Here is a 10,825-nt window from a genome sequence, read left to right as displayed (position 1 = left end):
ACAAATGTGATGGGCGACACAGGAACACGTGCATTTTTGGGGGGAAATGCTTCTGCGCTTGACCCATACCGTCGTTGTCGTCTGCATGGAGCAGACATGTGTTGCGGCGTGGGGCCGCACCCACGTCTTCGTCAGGGACGCGACAGCATTAGCGAACTGTTCCGCATGTTTTTCCATTGGGTTTATCTCTTTGTCCGGAGGGGAAGCCCTTGCGAGCACGGGGAGAACATGCAAACTCCACACAGAAGCCTGGCAACCTGGTCCCCAAGCGGGAATCGAACCCAGGACCTTCTTGCTGTGAGGCGACAGTGTTAACCACTGCACTGCCGTGCCGTTTCCTTGATCTCATAACAAGGTGACTTTTTGGGTGTTTTCTTGAACGCACCATGTTGTAGAATTGACGGTGAACAGGGCGAACGGGTTCATCCGCTCCATAGGCCTCGGGTGGGTGCTGTTTACGTATGTTGTGAACTTGGAATCTCATGAATTCACTCTCTTTGAGTGCCTTCAGTGTGATCCCAGGCTCTTCAGGGGGCATGACCCTTATATTTTGCCACACACATTCTGGACATGATGTTCCAGTTGGCAAGGTACACAACTACGGACCTGAGATTATATTTCTCCTGTGCTGTACAGTACAGTACGTGCCAACCGACATGGAGAACATTTAGTCTTGTGCTCTAATACTAATACACAAGATGATTTGGAGCGAAGACTTTTGTTTGTTTGAATCGAGAACAAAACTCAAACTCCAGCAGCGTCTAAAGGGAATTAACATGCGATTGTATTTATCCTTTATTTAACCAGGGTAATCACATTGATATTTAACCAGGGTAATCATGTTGATATTTCCATCTCTTTCAAGTGGGCCCTGGCAGGCATGCGTTGCTCATGGGACGACTGGTTGCACAGGCCATCAGGATGCTCAACGAACAATAACTATGCAACAACACGCACACACTCACTTTAAACAAACAACTCACTGCAGCACCCACTTTACACACTTTAGAACACCTAAACACACTTTATATTAATTGGTAAAGAATTTGCACTACAACCCATACCTCATTACACCTTATTGTAAATTGTACCTCATCCCATTTCTGCTTTGCACTGTATAGTATATTGTATATTAGTATATTGTATATTAGTATATTGTATAGTATATTGTATGGTAACTCAGTTACTTCTACTCTGCATTGAACATTGTACATATGTACATACTGAACACGTGTGTCTACGTACTTGACTTCTATTTTATACTTGCTATACTTATTTTATTTTATACTTATCTATTTTTGTCTAGCAGTCTCTGGAGCGTAACAGAAAGAAGCATTTTGTATAAAAGTATTCTGTACTTCTGTATGACAACTAATAAAGAAACTTGAACTATGTTTTAATGACGCCACGTGCACGCGCGCTCCTGCACATGCGCCTAAATGTTCCCTCGCATAGCACAGACTAAAAACTGCCACAAGTTTTTGTTTTATCCACTTTTTCGCCTATTTTTGTCCTATTTTTCTCCCATCCCAATTCCATTGTGCCAATTCTTCCCTCCCGTCTTGAACGTTGCTCGCATATGCCCCCCACAGGCCGGTTGTAGGGAGGATAGAAGCCTTGCATCATGCGTCCCCTCCGGTACACGAGGAGGCAGCCTGTCACATCTTTTCACCTGCCAGCGTGGACTCTCATTGGCGAGGTGTAACGTGTGGGAGACTCACACTACCACTGCCACTTCCTGTCTCTGCTGTGCAGGCGTCCCCAACCGACCTGTAGGAGTCGCTGTCCACAACGTCCAGATTACCACCCATCGACTTCCACCCGCTAACTCTGCCAATTGAGTTAGTGTGACGGCTTGCCCAAGCCAGAGGCAGCGCCGACAGCCGGAGTCGAACCCGGTGTCTCTTGCGTTGGTGACGAGCGCAATGTCCGCTGCACCACCCAGCCGCCCTGTTCATTCATTCACAAATTTTGTGTGAATGTATCTGAGAACGTATTTGAACACACCTGACGACCGGCCGTATTGTTATGCAAAGTGGTACTTAGCGAGTTGGTGCATCAGTCGAGTGCAGCGCATTCCTGTGTGCACAGTTTCGTAAAAGTCAGTCAAAGCTTACTAAAAGCACGAGCAGTGAACTCCAAGCCCACGTGACTGAACTCAAACTAGAAAGAAACAGACTAAGAAACGACGTAAACTCCATGATCAAAACTGCAAAAAAGAATTTCATCAATGACAAAACTGAGGAAAACAAAAACAAACCACGTGAACTTTGGAAATTACTCAATAATCAACTAGGATGCAGTAAAAAACTTAAAACCAGATTCTCAAACATAAACATAAAAACGGACAACACGCTCATCACAGACAAGCTGGATGTAGCCAATTACTTAAACATTTTCTTCACAAACATAGCCACAACACTGGTAAACAAACTACCCTCCCACTCAGGGCTTTATGGGGTAGAACACATAGTAGCTTACTACAAAAACCTAGGGGTCCGCAAGGACGACTTCAAGCTGGAAATGGTAACAACAGATGAGGTACTCAATAAACTGAGCGCCCTCCAACCTAACAAGGCCACTGGCCACGACAACATCCCTTCCAAATTCCTCAGAGACTCAGCAGCCGCCATCACCCCAATCATCACACACATAATAAACCTCTCCATAAAACAGGGACACGTCCCCAAGGACTTCAAAATTGCGAGGGTGACTCCTCTGCACAAAAAGGGCAGCAAATTAGACCCAGGCAACTACCGCCCTGTTTCTATTCTCACCTCCATCTCGAAAGTCATGGAAAAAATAGTCTACGAACAGGTCGAAAAGTACCTAGCGGAAAAAAATCTAATCTACGAATTCCAATCTGGCTTCAGAACGTCCCACTCCACTGACACATGCCTTCTCTATTTGAATGACCACATCAAACAAGAGGTGGACGCAGGCAAATACTGCGGCATGGTCATGCTGGACCTACAAAAGGCCTTTGACACGGTCAATCACTCCATTCTGATTGACAAGCTAAAAGCAATTGGTTTTGATAGTTTATCAGTGAGCTGGATGCAATCCTACCTTGAGGGGAGGGAACAGATGGTGGAGGTAAACGGTACCCTACCCCCCCCCCCCTCACAGTGAGCTGTGGTGTTCCACAAGGAAGCATACTAGGACCGCTACTGTTCCTAATTTACGCAAATGACATGTCGTCAGCTTGTGACTGCAACTTGTTCCTGTTTGCGGACGACTCAGCCCTGCTGGTCTCTGACAAGAACAAGTTACAGGTTGAAAAAACCCTCAGCTCGGAACTAGGCAGAATCTGCATATGGCTCGCTGATAACAAACTATCATTACACATGGGCAAAACAGAGTCCATTCTCTTCGGTTCAAATAACAAACTCAGCAAGACCGACGGCTTCTCAGTTACAGTGGGTGACAATATTGTCACAAGGAAAGATGAAATTACCTACCTGGGTTCCATCCTAGAGGCTAATCTCTCCTGTGACAAAATGGCATCCAATGTAATAAAAAAAGTCAACCAACGAACTCGATTCTTGTACCGGATCTCCTCTCTGGTAAACAAGAATGCCCTGAAGACTCTGGCAGGAGCACTCATTCAGGGGTACTACGACTATGCTTGCACCTCATGGTACCAAAGCACCTCAAAGGCGCTAAAAACAAAATTACAAACATCTCAAAACAAACTGGTCAGACTACTGCTTGACCTTACTCCTAGAACCCACCTCACCCCTGCCCACTTTGACAACCTAGGATGGCTTAGAGTAGACGACAGAGTACAGCAACTTGCAATGGGCCTGGTCTACAAGATACACTACACGACCAAGGTACCCATGTACATGTCAAAATACTTCCCAAAGGTCAGTGAATACCACGATCACAACACCAGAGGGAGCTCCACAAATCATGTTAAACCCAGATTCGGCTCAAATAAGGGACTAAACACGTTTCGCAATTATGCCACATCAATGTGGAACGCCCTACCCAAAGCTGTAAAGGAATGTGGATCACTACCCACTTTCAAAACCTCTCTCAAGGGACACCTACGGGAGACTGCAATTCAACACTGGCCCCTGTAAATATCCTAACCCAACCCCCTCCAATGTACAGTCATTTACCTAGTATGGTTTTGTCAATAGTCCAATGTACAATTTTGTTTGTTTGTACAGTGTCCCCCCCCCCCCCCCCAACCACCTCCAATGTAGATTACCCAGTATGGTTGTCAATATCCCAGTGTACCCAACCCCCCCCACCCAACCTCCTCCAATGTACAGTTTCTACGTCAAATGTATATACTCCCTTTTCCTGACTCCTTCTGTATCACAAACAGTACTGTATTTGCAAATCTGGTATGTCATAAATGTATAGATGTAGCAGTACTGACTATCTGTATGTCATGTATGTCATATATGTCCTGATGAATTGAAAATGGGGGACCCTGATCTAAACAAGACGAAAGTCTTTCTCTGGTCTGCATCCCCTTAACAATTGTGTGTATTGAGCTGTACTGTATTGTACCCATTCTGCAATCTGTTAATAAAGTTTTCAATCAATCATCCGTGCATGTGCGTGCGCATGCTTCTGCTCACAGACTGGTTGCACAGCGTGCAACCCCGTCCCATGAGCAACGCATGTCTGGGCCCTGGCCAAGAAGGCAACATACAGATAATTTCACATATAACACAACATTAAAACAAACGCAAATAATAATACAAAATAACTAAATAGTAAAGCACACAAATAATAAAATAAATGGAGAAGATTTCACATTTCAATGAAAACTGATAATATTAAAAACATTCAGCACTCCATGGTGAGCAGGTGTCCAATTATTTTGAATTGAGGTACAATTATATGAGATACAATCTCATCTCATCAACACTGTCAATATAATTACAGGGACAGTGAGCTGAAGTTGGTCTCACTGTTGACTCTTCTATGTTTTTTTTAATTTTTTTATTAACCTTTATTTACCCAGGGTAGGTTCGCTGAACGGATGCTCTTTTTCAGGAACACCCTGCTTCACATTCACACAGTTCCATTCACACCTGGGAGCTGCCCAGTACAACCACAGTCTGCCACTGAGCATCCATCCATACAATGAACAATATGGATGATATGGATTTGACATCAAAAGATTAAAATAAATGACACCAGCGAAGAAAAGACCACACTTTTCAATGTACAGATGTTTTTAGATTACTTTTATTTATTTTTTATATCTAGCTCTTGTATTACATGCTGTACTGTATAGTGCAGTAATAAGTGCAAACACTAAACTAAGGAAACATCTAAAACTCTGCTATAGCTAGCTAACAATCGGCACAAAATCACCTTGAAGATTTTATTCACCAGTGTGACACAATAATATGAATCTATTCCTTCAGCAGTTATGTTAGTTGAATATACGATCGGGAAAACATTCACAATGGGAGGTTTTTATGTTGAATGTGATGTCAACGCTTCCTAGAGTAGTGTTTGATGATGTGGAAATGATTAAGCAACGGCTTGTAGAGTAGAGCATGTCATAATGAACTGATAGAGTTCAAACACACTGGTAGAGACACTTCACATTAGTTGGCGTGGCACCATAATGATTAAGAACTTAGGAATTAATGATGGACCTAGTATGTTAACAAGCCGTTAATTAGTCACTCAAGTCTCAGACCTGACTTTGACTCTGGCATTGAAATCCTCCCAGAATGGCTTTACTTTGTGTCCCAATGACACATTAAGTAAAGAATCCATTTGACTCTCTAATAACCATTTCCTCCTTGCTCTTAAGTCAAAAAGTGAGCCGGCTCAAGTCAAAGTGTTAGCAATGTTCCTTCACACAGGGGTGGTGGCACACAGTGACTATTAAATGGTTGTGAAAGCACCGTCCTACATGAATGCAAGTTAAATGTAGAGGAAATACTTGGATGCAAATTAATGTGGTTTTAGCAAAGTGCCTCTAGTTCAACCACTTCCTCATATGGCATCTTGTATGGCATGGGCTGTAATGCCACCCTATGGTTACTGGAGAAATTGCAGACTATTCCTTCAGCAGCTGTTTTATGACTGAATGACTCTTGCCAGGACACTGTAGAGGAGTTTTGGTCTAATCTTAATCTAATTTTCCCAGGGAAGCAGCCGTTTTGATTGGAGGGTCAAGAAAAGAGGGCAGGGTATGAATGTTTTTGGCTTATCCCTAGTTAACCCATACACACAAGCTAAAAGGCAAGAGCAGCCTGTAGAACCTGCATATATATATTTCTCATCTATCCACATCTGTCTATGCATACCTGCATATAATCCTGTAGATACTATATCAAGTCTACATATCCCTTACCTACTCTTACTAGTTGCGCTGCTGGCCAGTATGACTACTACCATACTGTATTTATACCTGTATGACTGTACCAATACTATAACTCTGTACGTATATATCTGATAGCACTATTACTCAGTAGTACTAATATATACCGGTATATATTTTTATAGTTTAATCGCCTGTACATTGTATATTAATATTGCACTTTACTGTTACATTTGCACTCTGGTTGGATGCCGAACTCCTTTTCATTGTACTGTATGTGTGCTGTATGATGACAATACCTTGAATCTAATCTAAAATACAAGTTGAAAGGGTGCAAGTTGCAAGGGCACATGTAGATTGATGAGGACACGCCAAGATATTTGTCGGTATGATAAGATGAGATATTACTTTATTGATCCCCTTGGGGAAATAGTCATGCCACCTCATAGTACTAAGGAAGATTACAGACCGTAGTGCTACTGTTCTGTGAATACTTACAAAACTAGGTCCCTATCATTTTCACCAACCATTATACCATTACATTTAACTGGGTGTGTTGACTAAGAATGCAAGTAGGATGTAGAGAAAATGTGTGAATGCATATTGATTTTAGTAAACGAATGCATCCAAGTTGAATGTGGGTCACCACCACAAAAGCTGCAGTTCATGAGTTTGTCGGGCAAGAATGCTCAAAGGTCTTCCATGACATAAAACCTGGTGGCAGTCATTTGCTTGGGAACATGCCAACATTATGGGAAATTTGCTCACCGTCTTCTCCAGAGTCGGACAAGAAGATGGATACCAATGTGCATTCACAGAAAGCTATCTGGCTGCAAGCTAGCCTAGCTTAGTACAAATGAATAGAAGCGGATAGAGACCACTGAACGCACAGGGAGGACATTTGTATCTATCTTCTTGTCTGACCCATAATGTTGGCATGTTCCTTTATTACCTAACAGAACACATTCTTACAAGGTCAGTTAATAACTAAAGGACATGTCCTTTTTTTGACCAGGCAAATTGACCAACCACACATCTTTATTTAACCAGGCTAGTTGACAAAGAACACATCCTTACAGCCTCAGGTGTGGTTGAAAGAGGGAAGCCTTCACTACACTCACACAGACCTGGGGCGTCCAACCAGTACAACCAGTACAACCAGTCTGAGCCACTGAGGAGCTCTTGAGGGATGAGACCAAGCTATTCACCTTATTGTTAGTGCTCCACTTCAAAGACAGCACTATGAGTAAACGAAAGCAACCATTTGCTCCTGAACACCAGTCTATCTGATTGATTGATTGATTGAAAAGTTTATTAACAGATTGCAGAATGGGTACAGTACAGTACATCTCAATACATACAATTGTTAAGGGGATGCAGACCAGAGAAAGACTTTCGTCTTGTTTCCACCAGGGTCCCCCATTTTCAATTCATCATAACATATATGACATACATGACATACAGATAGACAGTACTGCTACATCTATACATTTATGACATATCAGATTTGCAAATACAGTACTGTTTGTGATACAAAAGTGTCCAGAAAAGGAGTGTATATACATTTGGCGTAGAAACTGTACATTGGAGGAGGTTGGTGGGGTGGGGTTGGGTGGGTTGGGTGAGGGCTGTACATTGGAGGTGGGGGGGGGGGGGGGGGGTTGGGTAGGGGACACACACACATTTTACACTGTACATTGGAATGTTGACAAAGCCTTACTTGGTCATTTACTGTACAACTAGGTTAGGACATTTGTAGGGGCCAGTTTCGAATTGCAGTCTCACGTAGGTGTTTTTTGAGAGTGTTTTTGAAGGTGGGTAGTGATTCACATTCCTTTACAGCTTTAGGCAGGGCGTTCCACATTGATGTGGCATAATTGCGAAACGTGTTTAGTCCCTTGTTTGAGCCGAATCTGGGTTTTACATGATTTGTGGAGCTCCCTCTGGTGTTGTGATCGTGGTATTCACTGACCTTTGGGAAGTATTTTGACATGTACATGGGTACCTTGGTCGCGTAGTGTATCTTGTAGACCAGGCCCATTGCAAGTTGCTGTACTCTGTCGTCTACTCTAAGCCATCCTAGGTTGTCAAAGTGGGCAGGGGTGAGGTGGGTTCTAGGAGTCAGGTCAAGTAGTAGTCTGACTAGCTTGTTTTGAGATGTTTGTAATTTGTTTTTTAGTGCCTTTGAGGTGCTTTGGTACCATGAGGTGCAAGCATAGTCGTAGTACCCTTGAATGAGTGCTCCTGCTAGAGTCTTCAGGGTATTCTTGTTTACCAGAGAGGAGATCCGGTACAAGAATCGCGTTCGTTGGTTGACTTTTTTTATTACATTGGATGCCATTTTGTCACAGGAAAGATTAGCCTCTAGGATGGAACCCAGGTAGGTAATTTCATCTTTCCTTGTGACAATATTGTCACCCACTGTAACCGAGAAGTCGTCAGTCTTGCTGAGTTTGTTATTTGAACCGAAGAGAATGGACTCTGTTTTGCCCATGTGTAATGATAGTTTGTTGTCGGCGAGCCATATGCAGATTTTGCCTAGTTCCGAGCTGAGGGCTTTTTCAACCTGTAACTTGTTCTTGTCAGAGACCAGCAGGGCTGAGTCGTCCGCAAACAGGAACAAGTTGCAGTCACAAGCTGACGACATGTCATTTGCATAAATTAGGAATAGTAGCGGTCCTAGTATGCTTCCTTGTGGAACACCACAGCTCACTGTGAGGGGGGGGGATAGGGTACCGTTTACTTCCACCATCTGTTCCCTCCCCTCCAGGTAGGATTGTATCCAGCTCACTGATAAACTATCAAAACCAATTGCTTTTAGCTTGTCAATCAGAATGGTGTGATTGACAGTGTCGAAGGCCTTTTGTAGGTCCAGCATGACCATGCCGCAGTATTTGCCCGCGTCCACCTCTTGTTTGATGTGGTCGTTCAAGTAGAGAAGGCATGTGTCAGTGGAGTGGGATGTTCTGAAGCCAGATTGGAATTCGTAGATTAGATTTTTTTCCGCTAGGTATTTTTCGATCTGTTCGTATACTATTTTTTCCATGACTTTCGAGATGGATGTAAGGATAGAAACAGGGCGGTAGTTACCCGGGTCTAATTTGCTGCCCTTTTTGTGCAGGGGTGTTACTCTCGCAATTTTGAAGTCCTTGGGGACGTGTCCCTGTTTTATGGAGAGGTTTATTATGTGTGTGATGACTGGGGTGATGGCTGCTGCTGAGTCTCTGAGGAATTTGGAGGGGATGTTGTCATGGCCAGTGGCCTTGTTTGGTTGGAGGGCGCTCAGTTTTTTGAGTACCTCATCTGTAGTTACTATTTCCAGTTTGAAGTCGTCTTTGTGGACGCCTAGGTTCATGTAGTATGCTACTATGTGTTCTACCCCATACTGCCCTGAGTGGGAGGGTAGTTTGTTTACCAGTGTTGTGGCTATGTTTGTGAAGAAAGTGTTTAAGTAATTGGCTACATCCAGCTTGTCTGTGATGAGCGTGTTGTCCGTCTTTATGTTTATGTTTGAGAACCTGGTTTTGAGTTTTTTACTGCAGCCTAGTTGATTGTTGAGTAATTTCCAAAGTTCACGTGGTTTATTTTTGTTTTCCTCGGTTTTGTCATTGATGAAATTTTTTTTTGCAGTTTTGATCATGGAGTTTACGTCATTTCTTAGTCTGTTTCTTTCTAGTTTGAGTTCAGTCACGTGGTCTTGGAGTTCACTGCTCGTGCTTTTGGTAAGCTTTGACTGACTTTTACGAAACTCAGAGCATTTTTTGTCTCTGGCTTTCATAGCGGTCAGTATTTCAGTGTGCATCCATGGCTCAGCGCGATTTTTTACCCTGGTGGTTCTTAGGGGGGCCATTTTGTTTAGTATTGATGAAAATTTGGTTTTGAAGCCAAGCCAAGTTTCTTCAACCAGTGTACCATTGAGTTCATCTGACCAGTCCAGACTCTCCAGTTCAAGGTTAAAGGCCTCGCTAGAGTAGGTTTTGAGGTCTCTAGATGTGACTGTTTTGTGACAGCCAGCCTTTAGTTTTAGCTTTTTGCGGGTACAGAATATCATGTAATGATCACTTAACCCGCATGCTATAACCCCTTTACTGGAGATCTTGGACTTGTCAGAGGTCAGTATGAGGTCAATGGTAGTCTGAGTTGATTCACATATCCTTGTGGGTTGGGTGATTAGTTGGCTGAGGCCGTGCAGATCACAAAACCTATTGAAGGATTTGAAGACGGGTGCATTTTTTTGTTGCATATCCGTGTTCCAATCCCCAATAAGACAGTCAATGATATATGCAAGGCCTGGCAACCTGGTCCTCGAGCAGGAATCGAATCCAGGACCTTCTTGCAGTGTTCACCACTACACTACCGTGCCGCCCAGAATCATTCAGCAGTTTTGTCTGTGGAATAAACGCTAGGGGAAACATTCAGAAGCAGAGGCTTGTTGACACGCATGCAGGCTTTGTGTGAATGTAAGTTGAATGTGGTGTCCGTTTCCCTAGAAGTCTTTCTTGGTGAAGTGGAAAGGGT

This window comes from Notolepis coatsorum, assembly GCF_963971535.1.
Source record: "Notolepis coatsorum genome assembly, chromosome: 1".
Lineage (NCBI taxonomy): Eukaryota > Metazoa > Chordata > Actinopteri > Aulopiformes > Paralepididae > Notolepis > Notolepis coatsorum.
The sequence above is the reverse complement of the archived record's forward strand: the minus strand, read 5'-3'. Positions refer to the sequence as shown.